The sequence below is a fragment of the Pelophylax lessonae genome (genome assembly GCF_965119305.1).
Source record: "Pelophylax lessonae genome assembly, chromosome: 6".
Lineage (NCBI taxonomy): Eukaryota > Metazoa > Chordata > Amphibia > Anura > Ranidae > Pelophylax > Pelophylax lessonae.
Window position 1 is genome coordinate 230111056 of NC_138773.1, and position 18447 is coordinate 230129502.

An 18447-nucleotide genomic window follows, 5' to 3' on the forward strand; every position below is an offset into this window, starting at 1 on the left:
AATAATTCCTGCTTGTAAGGTAGTTACCTATGGGTATGCAATAACTTAACTGTGAACCAAAATGTTAAAAATTATAGTTATGTACCAAACTCATTTACTCAGGATAGAAATGGGAGATGCCCTGTATTTTATAAATACTGTAAAAAAAAAAAAAAAAATATATATATATACACACACACACAGTGCCTTGCGAAAGTATTCGGCCCCCTTGAACTTTTCGACCTTTTGCCACATTTCAGGCTTCAAACATAAAGATATAAAACTGTAATTATTTGTGAAGAATCAACAACAAGTGGGACACAATCATGGTGAAACGAAATTTATTGGATATTTCAAACTTTTTTAACAAATAAAAAACTAAAAAATTGGGCGTGCAAAATTATTCAGCCCCCTTAAGTTAATACTTTGTAACTCCCCCTTTTGCTGCGATTACAGCTGTAAGTCGCTTGGGGTTTGTCTCTATCAGTTTTGCACATCGAGAGACTGAAATTTTTCCCCATTCCTCCTTGCACAACAGCTCGAGCTCAGTGAGGTTGGATGGAGAGCGTTTGTGAACAGCAGTTTTCAGTTCTTTCCACAGATTCTCGATTGGATTCAGGTCTGGACTTTGACTTGGCCATTCTAACACCTGGATATGTTTATTTGTGAACCATTCCATTGTAAATTTTGCTTTATGTTTTGGATCATTGTCTTGTTGAAAGACAAATCTCCGTCCCAGTCTCAGGTCTTTTGCAGACTCCATCAGGTTTTCTTCCAGAATGGTCCTGTATTTGGCTCCATCCATCTTCCCATCAATTTTAACCATCTTCCCTGTCCCTGCTGAAGAAAAGCAGGCCCAAACCATGAATTTGCCACCACTATGTTTGACAGTGGGGATAGTGTGTTCAGGGTGATGAGCTGTGTTGCTTTTACGCAAAACATAACGTTTTGCATTGTTGCCAAAAAGTTCGATTTTGGTTTCATCTGACCAGAGCACCTTCTTCCACATGTTTGGTGCGTCTCCCAGGTGGCTTGTGGCAAACTTTAAACTACACTTTTTATGGATATCTTTAAGAAATTTCTTCTTGCCACTCTTTCATAAAGGCCAGATTTGTGCAGTATACGACTGATTGTTGTCCTATGGACAGAGTCTCCCACCTCAGCTGTAGATCTCTGCAGTTCATCCAGAGTGATCATGGGCCTCTTGGCTGCATCTCTGATCAGTCTTCTCCTTGTATGAGCTGAACGTTTAGAGGGACGGCCAGGTCTTCGTAGATTTGCAGTGGTCTGATACTCCTTCCATTTCAATATTATCGCTTGCACAGTGCTCCTTGGGATGTTTAAAGCTTGGGAAATCTTTTTGTATCCAAATCCGGCTTTAAACTTCTCCACAACAGTATCTCGGACCTGCCTGGTGTGTTCCTTGTTCTTCATGATGCTCTCTGCGCTTTAAACGGACCTCTGAGACTATCACAGTGCAGGTGCATTTATACAGAGACTTGATTACACACAGGTGGTCAACATTGGATCATTCAGAGATCCTTACTGAACTTCTGGAGAGAGTTTGCTGCACTGAAAGTAAAGGGGCTGAATAATTTTGCACGCCCAATTTTTCAGTTTTTTATTTGTTAAAAAAGTTTGAAATATCCAATAAATTTCGTTCCACTTCATGATTGTGTCCCACTTGTTGTTACAAATTACAGTTTTATATCTTTATGTTTGAAGCCTGAAATGTGGCAAAAGGTCGAAAAGCTCAAGGGGGGTGAATACTTTCGCAAGGCACTGTGTGTGTATATATATATATATATATATATATATATATATTTACACACACACATAGTGTGGTTAGGCTCCCACAGAGCCCTGATCTCAACACCATCGAGGTCTGTCTGGGAATACATAAAGAAAGCATCTGTGGTTCATTCTCCAGGATGTCTTGAACAACCTACCTGCCAAGTGTACCTAGAAGAGTGGATGCGGTTTTGAAGGCAAAGGGAAGTCACACCAAATATTAATTTGGATTTCTCTTCTGTCTATTAACTTTCCACTTTGGTAATTGATAAAAATAAACTATTGACACTTCCATTTCTGACAGCTTTCCTAATCTCCAGCATTTTTCACACCCGTCTAAAATGTTTGTTCAGTAATATACACTGATCAAAATTATAAACGCAACACTTTTGTTTTTCCCATATTTTTTTTATGAGCTGAACTCAAAGATCTAATGCTTTTTCTATTTACACAAAAGGCCTATTTCTCTCAAATATTGTTCACAAATCTCTCCTTTGCCAACATAATCCATTCAACTCACAGGTGTGGCATAGCAAGATGCTGATTATACAACATGATTATTGCACAGGTATGCCTTAGGCTGGCCACTCTAAGGCTCCATGTACACGGGACGTTAGGAAAAACGTCCTGCAAAGCTATTTCTGACGCCGGGAAAAAGCAGCTGTTAAACGTGCTTTCAGTAGCTTTTTCCATTTGCGTTATTGCACGTTTGGCCACGTTGCTTTTAGCAGCGTTTTTCTGCCTCCGGTCCTCCTCCGACGACGTCTCCGGTGATTATGCCGGTCTCTGCAGCTTATTATATAGCCATTAGGGGCGTGGCCCCCGATGACGTCATCGGGAGGCCCCGCCCCCTCATGTCAGAGATGACGTCATCTGTGACATGAGGGGGCGGGGCCTCCTGATGACGTCATCGGGGGCCACGCCCCTAATGGCTATATAATAAGCTGCAGAGACCGGCATAATCACCGGAGATGTCGTCGTCGGAGGACCGGAGGAAGAAGAAGAGCCGGCAGCAAAAGAGCAGAAGACCGGAGAGGAGAAGAAAAGAAGAGAGGAGCGGACAGCAAAAGAGCAGAAGACCCCAGAGAGGAGAACACAAGAAGGGCGGACAGCAAAAGAGCAGAAGACCCCGGAGAGAAGACAAGAAGAGCCGGATGAAGATTTTTAATAAACTTTCCAAAACGTCTCCTGTCGTTATTTCCATACACTGCCTTTTATGTGGCCGCTCGCTCGTCCCCTCCCCCTTCCTGGCCTGCCGCGCTGCATGCTCGGATAAGGGTCTGGTATGGATTTCGGGGGGAACCCCATGCCGTTTTTTCGGCGTGGGGCTACCCTCAAATTCCATAACGGACCCGAAGGGCCTGGTTTGGAACCTGGGGGGGACCCCCACGCATTTTTTTTCCCATTTTTGGCGTGGAGTTCCCCCTCAAGATTCTCACAGTGCAGGTCGCGCCGCAAGTCGGATCCGACTTGCGGTGCGACTTCCATTCAAATCAATAGGCTCCCATAGGGAACCATTGATTTTGAATGGAAGAAAAAAAAAATACTTATAACGTGGCTGAACGTAGGTTCATCACGTTCAGTCACGTTTAGTCACGTTCGGCCGCGTTTCTGCGTTTGAAACGCCGGGAAACACACGTTCGAACGCAAATAATTGCGTTCTAAAAAAAGTCCCTGAACGCAACTGCCTGCAAATGACTGTAAACGACCATGTGTACATGGACAGATAAGATAACATAGAGCTGCGTTCAGGGGCTTCTGAAAAAAAAACGCCCAACTGCTCCTAAACGGCCATTTCCAGCGTCCCGTGTACATGGACCCTAAGGCTCCTTTCACACACTCCGTCCGTCGGACGGAGTCCATTTTTCTCAGCGGGGGATCGATCCGCCGATCCCCCGCTGAGCAGGAGGATGACAGCTGTGTCTCCGTGCTGTGTGCGGAGACACAGCTGTCAGTTCCCCATGCATCTCTATGGGGGAAATCGGATGGGAACGGACCGATTTCCACCTTAAAAGAGCAGTGCGTGACAGACAGCCCAGAAATCTCAAAGAACTGGAAGACCTTATTAAGGAAGAATGGGCAAAGATACCTCAAACAAGAATTGAAAGACTCTTGGCTGGCTACAAAAAACATTTACAAACTGTGATACTTGCCAAAGGGGGCAGTAAAGATATTAACTCTGCAGGGTGCCCAAACTTTTGCAGACGCCATTTTTTTGTTTTCTGTTATTTTGAAAGTATAAATGATGGAAATAAAATCTAACTTTTGTTGACATATTATAAGAATGTCCAATCTGTAATTTGATGCCTTTTGGAGATTTTTCCATCTTTCCTTGGCTTCTTTATGCACATTGATACAAATGGTTACCTCCTGGGGTGCCCAAACTTTCGATCACCACTGTATATTATATATATATATATATATATATATATATATATACATATACACATACATATACATACATACACACATACAGTACCTTGAAAAAGTATTCATACCCCTTTTTGTCATCTTGCAACCAAAAAGGTAAATGTATTTTCTTGGGATTTTATGTGATAGACTAACACAAAATGGCACATAATTGAGAAGTGGAAGGAGAATGATAAATGGTTTTCAACATTTTTTACAAATTGTTTGCATTTGTATTAAGCCCCTTTTACTCTGAAACCCCTAACTAAAATCTATTGCCTTCAGAAGTCACCTGTGTGTAATTTAATCTCAGTATGAATACAGCTGTTCTGTGAAGCCCTCAGAGGTTTTTAAGAGATCTTCAGTGAACAAACAGCATCATGAATGCCAAGGAACGCACCAGACAGGTCAGGGATAAAGTTGTGGAGAAGTTTAAAGCAGGATTAGGTTAAAAAAAAAACCCAAGCTTTGATTATGAAGGAGCACTGCTCAATCCATCATCTGAAAATGGAAAGAGTACGGCACAACTGAAAACCTACCAAGACATGGCCATCCAGCTAAATGGACAGGCCAAGCAAGGAGAGCATTATTTAGAGAAGCAGCCTAAAGACCCATGGTAACTCTGGAGCTGCAGAGATCCACAGCTTAGGTGGGAGAATCTGTCCACAGGACAACTATTAATTATACACTCCACAAATCTGGCCTTTATGGAAGAGTGGCAAGAAGAAAGCCATTGTTGAAAGAAAGCCATGAGAAAGTCCCCTTTGCAGTTTTCGAGAAGCCATGTGGGGGGACACAGAAAACATGTGGAAGAAGGTGCTCTGGTGATATGAGACCAAAATTTTTAAGTTTTTGGTTTAAAAGTAAAACGCTATGTGTGGCCGAAAATGAACACTGCACATCACCCTGAACCAGGGGTCGGTAAGGTGTCCGCTCATGGACACTGGTGTCCGTGAACGGTCCTTGCCGGGTCCGCTGTGCGGCTCGCCGCTGCTGACTTAACTTTTCCTCACTCTGTCTCTCTGAGAGACTCGTCACAATCCCCGCCCAATGCCTGCGAGGGCTCGGGGGCAGGGCCTCTCCGGCGCCTCCTCCGGCCTCCCTTAGCAGCTCTATCAGGCCGGTGCCGCCAACAGGACTTGAGTGGTGGTGGCGAGAGACACCTGCCTGCGTGACTGCGCGGCTGCGGAGTGATCTCTGGCTGGGGGAGGGACTTGAGGACTATTCTACTGACTGTGCAGTGCAGCGCCGCCACCAAAGCTCGGGAGAACTGGATTGAGGAGCCAAGGAGGGAAGATTTAGACTTTGGAAAAACAAATTCTTTTTGCAGCAGTGGGGACTCAGGGAGTCAGAGGACTGGACTAGGGACTGTGTCACTGGAGAGAGAGGCCGGAACGGAGGACTCCAGAGACAGCATAAGGTAGGCGAAGTAAGTAGACAACTGTCTTGAAGTCAAGAGACAGTGTCACTAAGGGAATCAGATCTTTTCTATGGGGGAGGGACCTGCCCTGCTCTAAGGGGATCTATAATGGGAGGGGGACCCTGGCCTTCTCTAAGGGGTCTCTATAATGGGAGGGGGACCCTGGCCTGCTCTAAGGGGGGTCTATAATGGGGAGGGGAAGACCCTGGCCTGCTCTAAGGGGATCTATAATGGGAGGGGGACCCTGGCCTGCTCTAAGGGGGATCTATAATGGGAGGGGGAAGACCCTAGCCTGCTCTAAGGGGGATCTATAATTGGAGGGGGACCCTGGTCTGCTCTAAGGGGGATCTATATGGGAGGGGAAGACCCTTGCCTGCTCTAAGGGAAATCTATATGGGGGTCAGTGGACCCTGGCCTGCTCTATAGGGGGATCTATAGGGGACCTGCCCTGGTCTGTTTTAAAGGGGGATGTATATGGGGGAACCTAGCCTGGCCTGTTCTAAAGGGGAATCTATGGTGGGGGACCTGCCCTCGCCTGTGCTAAAGGGGGATCTATGACGGGGGACCTGCCCTTGCTTGCGCTAGAGAGCAGAATGTTTTTTGATGGTTTTAATTTGAAATGTACCTTGGTGTCCTTCACTAAGGTCTGTACTTTGGAAAATGTCCGCCACATCCTTGGTCTGTGCCAATCCCTGCCCAGAACACATCATCCCCAACCTGGAAACATGGTGGTGGCAGCATCATGTTGTGGGGATGCTTTTCTTCAACAGGGACAGGGAAGCTAGTCAGAGTTGATGGGAAGATGGATAAAGTAAAAAAAAACAGAGCAATCTTAGAACCTGTTAAGAGTCTGAAAAAGACTTGAGACTGGGGCGGAGGTTCACCTTCCAGGAGGACAATGACCCTAAACATACAGCCAGAGATACAATGAAATGGTTTAGATCAAAGCATATTCTTGTGTTATAATGGCTCAGTCAAAGTCCAGACCTAAATCCATTTGAGAATCTGTGGCAAGACTTGAAAATTGCTGTTCACAGATGCTCTCCATTCAATCTGACAGAGCTTGGGCTATTTTTCAAAGAAGAAAGAGCACAAATTTCACTCTCTAGATGTGCAAAGCTGGTAGAGACATACCCAAAAAGACATGCAGCGAAAGGTGGTTCTAAAAAGTATTGACACAGGGAGGCCGAATACAAATGCACACCACACTTTTCAGATATTTGTAAAAAATGTTGAAAACCTTTTATCATTTTCCTTCCACTTTACAATTATGTGCCACTTTGTGTTGGTCTATTATATAAAATCCCAATAAAATACATTTACGTTTTTGGTTGTAACATGACAAAATGTGGAAAATTACAAGGAGTGTGAATGCTTTTTCAAGGCACTGTATGTATGCGTGTATATATATATATATATATATATATATATATACACACACACACACATACATATACACACACACACATCTCAAAGTTAGAGTATCATCTAAAAGTTAATTAGTTTTATTATTTAAATTCAAAAAGTTAAACTCATATTTTCTTTAGATGCGTTACACACAGTTTGATATATTTCAAGCATTTTTCTTTTAATTTTGATGATTTGGGGAGCCTGTCATCTGTTGATCCAAAGTCAGCACAGCCCTCTACCAGGAAATTCTAGAGCACTTCATGCTTCCGTCTGCTGACCAGCTTTACGGAGATGTGGATTTCATTTTCCAGCAGGACTTGGCACCTGCCCACACTGCCAAAAGTACCAATACCTAGTTTAATGATCATGGTATCACTGTGCTTGTGCCGCATTGATGCAGTAATTCATGCAACAGGAGCCCCGACCAAGTGTTGAGTGCATACTGTACATGGACATACTTTTTAGTAAGCAAACCATGTCCGTATTAAAAATCTTTTCTTTTTTTGGTCTTATGTAATATTCAAATTTTCTGAGAAACTGAATTTTGGTTTTTCACTAGCTGTACGCCATCATTCATCAAAATTAAAAGAAAGAAATGCTTGAAATACATCACTCTGTGTGTAACGCATCTATAGAAAATAATGTGATTTTTGACTTACCATAAAATCCATTTCTCTGATGTTCATTGATGGACACAGCTCTTTACCTTCTTCACCGTTGGGATATGCTGCCCCCTACAGGAGTAGGACACTAGGCAGGAAAAAAACTTGACAACACCTATGGACAGTCCCTGGGTGTATACTCCCACTCTCGGCTATAGCCACTCAGTTTTGTTCCAAGCAGTGTCAGAAGAAAGCCAACTCCATAGAGGGGTGGGTGCTGTGTCCATCATCGAACATCAGAGACATGGATTTTACAGTAAAACAAAAAATAGGATTTTTCCTTAAACTTACCTGTAAAATCTTTTTCTTGGAATACATCACAGGACACAGCGCAGGTAATAATGACTAACTGGGTTATAAGCTACCTTTAGGTGATTAGACACTGGCAATCAATAGACAGGAAGTTCCTTCCATATAACTCCTCCCATACAGGAAGAACCTCAGTTTTTGAAGCAAGCAACGAAAATCCCAGAAAAAAGGGGAGGGTGCTCTTTGTCCCGTGATGTACTCCGAGAAAAGGATTTTACAGGTAAGTTGAAGGAAAAACCCTATTTTCATTATCGTACATCACGGACACAGAGTCGGTAATAATGACTATCTGGGAGGTCCTAAAGCAATACTGATGAGGGAAAGAGACACAGTAACCCCAAAATTGCCCCAGGTCAAAGAGAAGGCTTATACTGCTGCCTGAAGTACGCTACTTCCAAACTGAGACCCTTCTCGGGCTTTAACATCCACTTGGTAAAACTTCCAGAATGTATGAACTGAAGACCGGGTAGCAGCTTTGCCAATCTGAGCCATAGACACCTGATGATGCAATTACCCTCCTGGTAGAGTGAGCTTTTAACCTAAAGGGTGGAATTTTACCCTTTAAGCCATATGCCGGAGCAATGACCTGACGAATTTACTTGGAAATAGTGGAACTAGTTGCCGCTTGGCCTTTCTTAGGCCCTTCTGGCAGGATAAAGAAAGCATCAGTCTAGTACTATGAATTAGTGCCGACATTTTTAAATAGACTGACTGCTCGTACTACATCAAGAGAATGCAACAATTTCTCCTCCGTAGTCTGAGGACTCGGAAAAAAGGAAGGTAACAGTATAGGTAACAGTATCTTGGTTTAGATGAAAACCAGAAACTAACTTAGGCAAAAAGGCTGGATGAGGGTGTAAGACCACCCTGTCCCGATGAAGGATCAAAAATGGCTCTTTGCAGGAAAGAGCCACCAATTCCGACACCATTCTGGCCGAGGTTATGGCAACCAAAAATACCAATTTCCTTATCAAGAGAACCAAGGGAATATGCCTGATAGGCTCAAAGGGTTGCTTTTGTAGCACCGAGAGCTTAAGATTTAAGTCCCATAGACATAGGGGTGACTTGACTGGCGGAACCGTGCGAATCCCACCTTGCAAAAAAGCCCGCACCAAGGAGTGTGTTGCTAATGGTCTCTGAAAGAAAACAAACAAGGTGGAGCTCTGCCCCTTAATGGTCCCTAATGCCAGCTTCAAGTCCACTCCTATTCGAAGAAATTACATACTTACAACTCTTAGATTCACCACAAGAAATGTAGGATCTCCAGACCCTACAATAGATTCTCCTAGAGACATGTTTTCTGGCATTTATCAACCTAGCAAGAGCTGGACCAGAAACACCACAATCTTTAAAGATTCTGGTCTCAATAGCCAAATTTTTAAATTCAGCGACTGTAAAGTAGGGTGGAATATGGGACCTTGGGAGAGCAGGTCTGGACGACATGGAAGCAACCATGGCATCTCTACTGCTAATTTTATTATTTCCACGTACCAAGGTCTCCTGAACCAAGCCGAAGTTACTAGGATCACCGGCTTCACCTCCACCTGAATTCTGCACAACAGATGTGGCAAAGCTGGACTGGAGGGAACGCATAGATCAGGTTGAACTGAAACCAAGGCATCCGTTCCGATCGCAATCGGATCCCTGATTCTGGAAACAAAGCTGTTGAGCATGTTGTTGAACCTGGACGCCAATAGATCCACACCAGGAGTACCTCAACGTTGGCAGATCAGTTGAAAGACCTAGGGATGCAGGGACCACTCCCCTGGAAACAACTGCTGGCGACTTAGAAAGTCTGCCTGCCAGTTGTCCACCCCTGGGTGAAAACAGGACTTTCTGCCCAAGACAGGATGTGGTTCATCTCCTTCTGCACTGACTGGCTTCTGGTTCCCCCGATGGTTGATCTAAGCCACCAGAGTCTCTTTGTCGGACTAAACCCTGACAGGACACCCCCTCAGTCTGGTTGTCCAAGAAACCACTGCAAAACGGGCTGCTTGGACCTCCAAAATGTTGATGGGTAAAACCTTTTCTACCTGAGACCACTTTCACTGGATAGAGAATCCCTCCAGGGCTGCTCCCCAGCCCACAAGGCTGGTGTCTGTGGTTACTACCTTCCAGGTCACAGACAAAAAAGATTTCCCCTTGCTTAGGTTGGTGAGGACCAGCCACCACACCAGGTCAGATCCTGTCCAGGGGCGGATCCAGAGTCTAATCTCAGGAGGGGCACTGCCAGAAAATAGGGTGTTGCTTACAGAACTTAACCTACAATACAGTCCTAACCTTGTTTAAAACAGTGACACATTTAAAATTATGCCATTTCCTCTCAGTGCGGAGGAGGTAAGGAAGAATAATGAGATCTGCCAATCATAGTAATGAAAATGTTAAGGCCAGCTTCAACAGAGGCTTCACAGGAGATCTTTATGATTTCTTCACGGGTCACCTGATGCGCTGCAGTACAGCACACCTCTCCATCCGGGGCTCCTCCCCTCCTCCACACACAGCGGCAAAACTAAGGGGGAAGGCTGCTACAGCGCATCTCTCCATCAGGGCCCTACAGCAGGGCAGAGGGGCCAACCTTTTGAGGAGAGAGAGCCACTTTAGCACCTTGGTAACCGGTCGCAGGTCACAATGAGCAGAGTGGGCGAATGACCTGTGTGTCCACTCAGCAAATTCAGAGCAGATACGGACAAAGCCCATATCTACTCTATGGGCCCCTGATCTGATCCGCCGCGACAGGAGGGGACAGATCTCCTGTTTTTTTAAATGGATCGGATTGGAGATAGGCGGGTGTAAACAAACACAAGTCTGTTTACATCTGCCGCTCTATAGAGGTGAATGGAGGGTCCAACTGGGTCCACCCGTAAAACAGACAGACAGACCCGATTAGACCGATTGTGTGAAAGGGGCCTAAGTCTGCTTTCACACGGATGCACTGCGGTTTACCTGCACCTCAACTGACCTCAATCTTCACTTCTTCCTAAGGATTTCTGTAGGTATCGCTGGCTGCTGCTGTCCCTCAGGCGGGTATGGCTGGTGGCTGCTGCTGGCTGTCCTACAAGGCTGGTACTGCCGATGGGTACAGCTTAGGGATTGACCGACATCGGTTTTTCGTTACCAATATTTTGGCCATCGCATATCGGTATCGGCTGATATGGGCCGATATTTTGTACATTTAAAGTTTTGCAAAATAAACACAAATTGCGACACAAATCTGTTACTGAACATGTTGAATAATGTTTATTAACTTTTTTTTTTAACATTATGGGCTCGTTCTTCGAACCTTAATAGGATTGATAGGAAAACTGCACTTGCAGGGACATCAGTTTCACATCATCTGATTGTGAATGATGCATAAACTGCGGCAGTAGTGCACTCACTCACTGCAATAATTTTAAATCACTACTGCAGCAGTGCAGTTAGTGGCAGCAAAACTACTAGAAACAAGCTAGACAACAGATAGACAGTGTATTGGAGTCAGTGGACGAATGCTGCAATAGTGCACTCACTGCAATGATTTTAAATCACTACTGCAGTCAGTGCAAAACTGCTAGAAAAAAAGCTAGACAGTGGATTGGAGTGGACACTAGTACTACTACACTTTTCAATACTCCCAGTTAGGTAGAACAATATTATACTGCAGAAAGCAGAACATTTCAGCATGTTCATGTTCACCTGTTAAACGGCTTCTTATTTTTTCATATAATGCTGCCACTTCATTAACATGCTCACTTGGTACAGGAGGAGAGGAGGACAAAGGAGCAGAGAGAGAGAGGTATCTTCTAGCATGGGAAGCAAGTCTTTTGTAGCGTGCCTCATTTTTTTTCCACCACTGAAGAGGTCACCACTTCTGTCAATTACTGGTTCTTTCAAATAGAGATGAAGTTCATCATCCAGACTCATTATTGCAGATTCAGAAGAATCCTCTGCATGAGGCCCCAATAAAACACTGAAAATGTCATGATCAATTCGATCACGATGAAGAAGATACTCTTCTGTTCATTGTCGTCCTTTTGGACATTTTTCTGTTTTTGCAGCATGCTGCTCTTTCAGATTATAAAAATGCTGTTCTAGATTTGTCTTTTCGGCAGGAACCTCCTGCACCTCCTGTTGAATATCTTCTGTCAGCCATTGTTTTGCCTTGGCCAATACATCATCAGAAGAGAAAGCATGGTTCTTGTATCGAGGATTCAAAAGACTTGCCAGCACAACATTTTTAATCTCTCCATGCTTCTCAAAACATATCAATGAAAGCTCTCTGGCCTGACAGATCATCATTTGAAAGTTGGAGGGTGTTGTGTGCCATGACACTGAGGTCTGACATATCAGCAAGCCTCATTCCTTTCCGCATGTTTGCTCCGCTGTCTCGAAGGAGCACAAGCATCACTGTCTTTGGTGATTCCCCATTCTTCAAACATGCCTAGAAACATTTTTCTACTGTACTCCCCAGTGTGGGATCCTTGCATCACTTTTGTATTTAAGACCAATTGCCATTTTGTCCATCCGCTGTCAATGAAGTGGCATCTAAGATGCATTAGTGACTCTGTTTGTCCTCCTCCTGACACCATTGTAAATGGCTGGTTATCAGTGACCATCATCTCTGTGATTACTCTATCCAGCAGTTGGGATCTTCCATCTGAATCTAGACAGTGAAACCTGATTTTTTTCTGAAACAAATCTGTTATTGTTGCCTGGGATAGTGGAGGAGGTTTTTCAAAATCATATTGATATTCATTTTGTTTTTTCTGTGCTGCATGATTTAATTAAATATGATGAATTCCTAGATGGGCCCAAAGATTTGACGTATTTTTGTTTTTTGCAGTTACTGATCTCATGCTTATGTTGTTTGTGCATGTGTTGCACACTGCTGCTTTTCCTGGAGATGGTTGAGATGAGAAATAGTCCCAGATCACACTTTTACTTTTTCTGTCTTCATCCATCTCTATTGCAATTTGAAAGACAATAAGGTTAAAAAAAATGGCTGGCTGGCTGCTGGCACCCTGGCCTGCTGTGGATGGCTTGCTGGCATCCTGTTGTGAGTCGGTGGTTGACACCTGGCAGTTTGAGTGGCTTGTTGTGACCCTGTTGTGGGTCGGTGGCTGATGCCTTGCAGTGTGGGTGCCTTTCTGGCACCCTGTTGTGGGTCAGTGGCTGACGCCTGGCAGTGTGGGTGGCTGGCTGGCACCCTGTTGTGGGTCGGTGGCTGACACCTGGCAGCGTGGATGGCTTGCTGGCACCCTGTTGTGGGTCGGTGGCTGACGCCTAGCAGTGTGGGTGACTTGGTGTCACCCTGTTGTGGGTGGCTGGCTTGGTGTCACCCTGTTGTGGGTGGCTGGTTTGGTGTCACCCTGTTGTGGCTGGCTGGCTTGGTGTCACCCTGTTGTGGGTGGCTGGCTTGGTGTCACTCACCCTGGCTTGTTGTGGGTGGCTGGCTTGCTGGAACACTGTGGTGGGTGGTTGGCTTGCTGGAACACTGTGGTGGGTGGCTGGCTTGGTGTCGCCCTGTTGTGGGTGGCTTGGTGTCACCCTGTTGTGGGTGGCTGGCTTGCTGGAACACTGTTGTGGGTGGCTGGCTTGCTGGAATGCTGTGGGTGGCTGGCTTGGTGTCACCCTGTTGTGGGTGGCTGGCTTGGTGTCACCCTGTTGTGGATGGCTGGCTTGCTGGAACACTGTTGTGGGTGGCTGGCTTGCTGGAATGCTGTGGGTGGCTGGCTTGGTGTCACCCTGTTGTGGGTGGCTGGCTTGGTGTCACCCTGTTGTGGGTGGCTGGCTTGGTGTCACCATGTTGTGGGTGGCTGGTTTGGTGTCACCCTGTTGTGGGTGGCTGGCTTGGTGTCACTCACCCTTGGCTTGTTGTGGGTGGCTGGCTTGCTGGAACACTGTGGTGGGTGGCTGGATTGGTGTCACCCTGTGGGTGGCTGGTTTGCTAAATCCCTGTTGTGGGGTGGGTGGCTGACTGCTGGCACCCGGTTGTGGGGTGGGTGGCTGGATGCTGGCCTGGCACCCTGTTGTGTGTCGATGGCTGGTACCCTGCTGTGGCTGGCTGGCACCCTGTGGTGGGTCGCTGGCTGGCACCCTGTTGTGGGTGGCTGGCTGGCACCGTGACCAGACTGCAGCAGCACACACGGTCCAAGGCGGTCTTAGAAGGCAGAACATGTCAAATTATAGGCCCAGCGCGAGGAGACACGTGAAGCAACACACGCAATGACGTCACGTGTGCGCCGCGCACAATATCGGCAATATCGGTAACTTCCGGAGCCGATTCCGATATATCGGAAAAATTGCATATCGGCCTTCGATATATCAGCCTTGCCGATAATCGGTCGATCCCTAGTACGGCTGGCTGGTACTTCTGGTGGGTACTGCTGATGGGTACTGCTGGCGGGTTCTGCTGGCTGGTACTGCTGGTGGGTTCTGCTGGCTGGTACTGCTTATTGGAGGGTACTTCTGACTGGTACTGCTGGTGGGTTCTGCTGGCTGGCGGGTACTGTTGGTGGGTATCGCTGGCTGGTGCTGCTGGCGTGTATTGCTGGCTGGTACTGCTGGTGGGTACTGCTGGTTGGTTCCCGACCCACCATTCTTGAGCATCAGTATGGCAGGAGTCAGTTAAGACTATACCTGGCTATAAACAAGTTACTACTCATCCCTCCCTCTCCACCTATGGAAAATTGTGGCCCCCTCATGTGAAGTTTAATACAGGTAATTAACTAAATATTGATCACCACTAGATCTACATATTTCTATCCTTACCTAATGGGTATTTTTCCATCTTTTATTGTAGTTGGATAACCAGTCCTCTCTGGGGCATATTAGTCATATTAGTTCCCTCAAAAGCTTTTTCTCTTTATCTGAGACCTCTGCCAAACTGTTTATGTGCAGTGATTTGATGGTCTGATATATTAAGGTAATTATTAAATATCGTGTGATACATATATGAATTTATGTCTATCACTGTGAGTAATGGACTTATTCTCTTCTTTTAGATAGCAATCCTTCCTATTAGTGGGCCCCCCTTGGTAGCCCATTGGAATCCCTTTTAATATTATGTTCATTGAGCCCTAGATGAGATACACCTGACTACTATCAGATTTCCCTAAATAGGTAATCAGCTCTTAGAATCCTATTAACTTCACATAAAATTATATGGACAAGTGCTCATGAATATTGTTCCATAGGTATTCATTCTGAGTAAACTCTACATGATCCCTTTATTACTGGGTCATCTATGTCCACCCGGGAGGCGTTTGCTGCATTTTTGAGCAGGTTTGTTTCCCTTTAATGCACAGAGATATGTATATATATTTTTTTGAGTAAATTTATTTTATTAATTTATGTTTTGCTTTATTTAAATAACTACTCTGATACAAACTGGTCCTGAAGAAGCACGTAGCCAAACGCGTAGACCCGTTGAGCAGATATAACTCTGGCACAAGTCTAGTATTTCCCTGTCAGTCCAAACCTTTTGTTCCTTTTGAATATAGTGGGTAAAAGACTGTCCGGGTTATTATTTTTAGATGTTGTTTCCCTTTATGTGTTGTATATGTCAACTGAGTGAGGACTGCTTTTGTTCTTCACTTTTTTAATTTTGATTTCTTTGTAATAAAATTATATTTTTTATCAATTATGAGTCGCTCTGGTTCATTCTACCATGTGCCCCCGAAAGTCCATATTCTTTGTGAAATAATGGTTTTGGGTTTTTTTTTTCCCCAGTCATATATTTCTCATTTTTCCTCACTGTTCTGGAACAGTCTGGAGTGGAATTGCACATAAGGGACTGCTTTGAATGAGGACACCATCTTGCCCAGCAGTATTATGCGCAGACATACAGGGAGTGCAGAATTATTAGGCAAATGAGTATTTTGACCACATCATCCTCTTTTTGCATGTTGTCTTACTCCAAGCTGTATAGGCTCGAAAGCCTACTACCAATTAAGCATATTAGATGATCTGCATCTCTGTAATGAGAAGGTGTGTGGTCTAATAACATCCTTTTCAAAGGTTTTATGGAATGATGAAATGAGAGTGAGTCTTGATGGGCCAGATGGATGGGCCCGTGGCTGGATTGGTAAAGGGCAGAGAGCTCCAGTCCGACTCAGACTCCAGCAAAGTGGAGGTGGAGTACTGGTTTGGGCTGGTATCATCAAAGATGAGCTTGTGGGGCCTTTTCGGGTTGAGGATGGAGTCAAGCTCAACTCCCAGTCCTACTGCCAGTTTCTGCAAGACACCTTCTTCAAGCAGTGGTACAGGAAGAAGCCTGCATCCTTCAAGAAAAACATGATTTTCATGCAGGACAATGCTCCATCACACGCGTCCAAGTACTCCACAGCGTGGCTGGCAAGAAAGGGTATAAAAGAAAAGCTAATGACATGGCCTCCTTGTTCACCTGATCTGAACCCCATTGAGAACCTGTGGTCCATCATCAAATGTGAGATTTACAAGGAGGGAAAACAGTACACCTCTCTGAACAGTGTCTGGGAGGCTGTGGTTGCTGCTGCACGCAATGTTGATGGTGAACAGATCAAAAACACTGACAGAATCCATGGATGGCAGGCTTTTGAGTGTCCTTGCAAAGAAAGGTGGCTATATTGGTCACTGATTTGTTTTTGTTTTTGAATGTCAGAAATGTATATTTGTGAATGTTGAGATGTTATATTGGTTTCACTGGTAAAAAAAAATTATTGAAATGGGTATACTGTATATTTGATTTTTGTTAAGTTGCCTAATAATTATGCACAGTAATAGTCACCTGCACACACAGATATCCCCCTAAAATAGCTAAAACTAAAAACTACTTCCAAAAATAGTCAGCTTTGATATTAATGAGTTTTTTGGGTTCATTGAGAACATGGTTGTTGTTCAATAATAAAATTAATCCTCAAAAATACTCATTTGCCTAATAATTCTGCACTCCCTGTATAGACAGAAACTTTTCCCTTTTACCACCTGCACCAGACCCTTCAGGGCCAGAACCTTTCTTGATGGCAGAAAAATCTTTGCCTGAGCAGTATCGATAAACCAGACCCAAATATTCCAGAATCTGAACAGGCCTCAAGGTTGACTTTTCTAAGTTTACAATCCAACCCAGACTTTCTAAGAACTGGACAGTCTGGGAAACATCCTGTTTTGGACCTGGTCCTGACCGATTCTTGATCAGGAGGTCGTTTAGGTAACCCATTACATGAGACCTTAAAAGAGCCAACATCGGGGTCAAGATTTTTGTAAACAACCGGGGGGGGTTGTGGCAAGACCGAATGGCAGAGCCACAAACTGAACCTCTGATGGAGCCTGAAAATTGGTACATGGAGGTATGCATCCTTGATATCTATGGAGGCCAGAAAATCTCCTCTTCCCAGAGAGGCTAACACAGAGCAGATTGATTCCATACAAAAAGACTGAACAGTCAGATACTGGTTCAGAGCTTTGAGATCTAGAACGGGTCTTACCTCGCCATTTGGTTTTGGCACTGTAAAGAGATTTGAATAAAAACCAGTGAAATTTTTGCTGGTTGGAACCTCCACAATCACTCCCTGTACCCACAAATGTTCCAGGGCCTGGAACAAGGACTTCCTTTTTACTGGGCAAACAGCGACATTTGAACACAGAAACCAAGGAGGAGGAAACTCTCGGAACTCTATCACATAGCCCCATGCCACCGTGGACAAGACCCACCTGTCCTGCACCACTCCTCTCCAGGTTTCTGAGAACTGTAGGAGCCTTCCCCCCACCCAAACGAGTGGGGGCACCCCTTCATAAGGCAGATTTGGATTTAACAGGCCTTTGGACCCAGGGTTTTTTCTGATTTTGATTTCCAGGGTTGATTGCGAGATCTTCTAAACCCTGATGGCTAAGGCTGTCGGAAATGCTTAGAAGCTGACGTGTTCGGAGGTACCGTAACACTTGGAGCTTTAAAAGATAGATGTTTAATCCTTCTTTTAACCAGCAACAATGCACTTTTTCCACCTGAAACCTTCTGGATGTGTTTATCCAGATCCTCACCAAAGAGACTTTTCCCATGGAAACGAAAAGCTGTCAGCTTCTTACAAGGTAATTCTGCTGACCAATTCTAAAGCCATAGTACTCTGCGCACATGAACAGAGAGAAGAGCAACTCGGGAAATCTGTTGAAAAGAATCCCTAAGGGCATCTACTGCAAAACACAAGGCACAAGGAAACTCCACCAAATCTTCAGAAGACTCCCCCTGAATAGGCAGACTTCTAGTCACCCTTTTAAAATAATTCTTTAAGGATTGGTATATAGCTGGTTGAACAGCAGAGCCAGCAACGGCAACGGAAGATTTAATTAAGGATTCCAGCTTTTTATCTGCTGGATCCTTAAAAACCTGGGCATTATCAACCGGACAGGTCAAATTCTTGTTCACAGAAGAAAAAGCAATCTCTACCTAAGGCATATACCACTTCCTTCTGAATTTCTCCCCCATAGGATAAAGCAAAGAAAATCTCTTTGGAGGCA

At 44.8% G+C, this 18447-nt stretch overlaps 1 protein-coding gene across 6 annotated transcripts in view; it reads right to left on the reverse strand.

Annotated features, from left to right (window-relative positions):
* Window positions 1–18447, reverse strand: part of HDAC4 (histone deacetylase 4) — a 666648-nt gene that overhangs the window by 53089 nt on the left and 595112 nt on the right. The window lies entirely within an intron of this gene.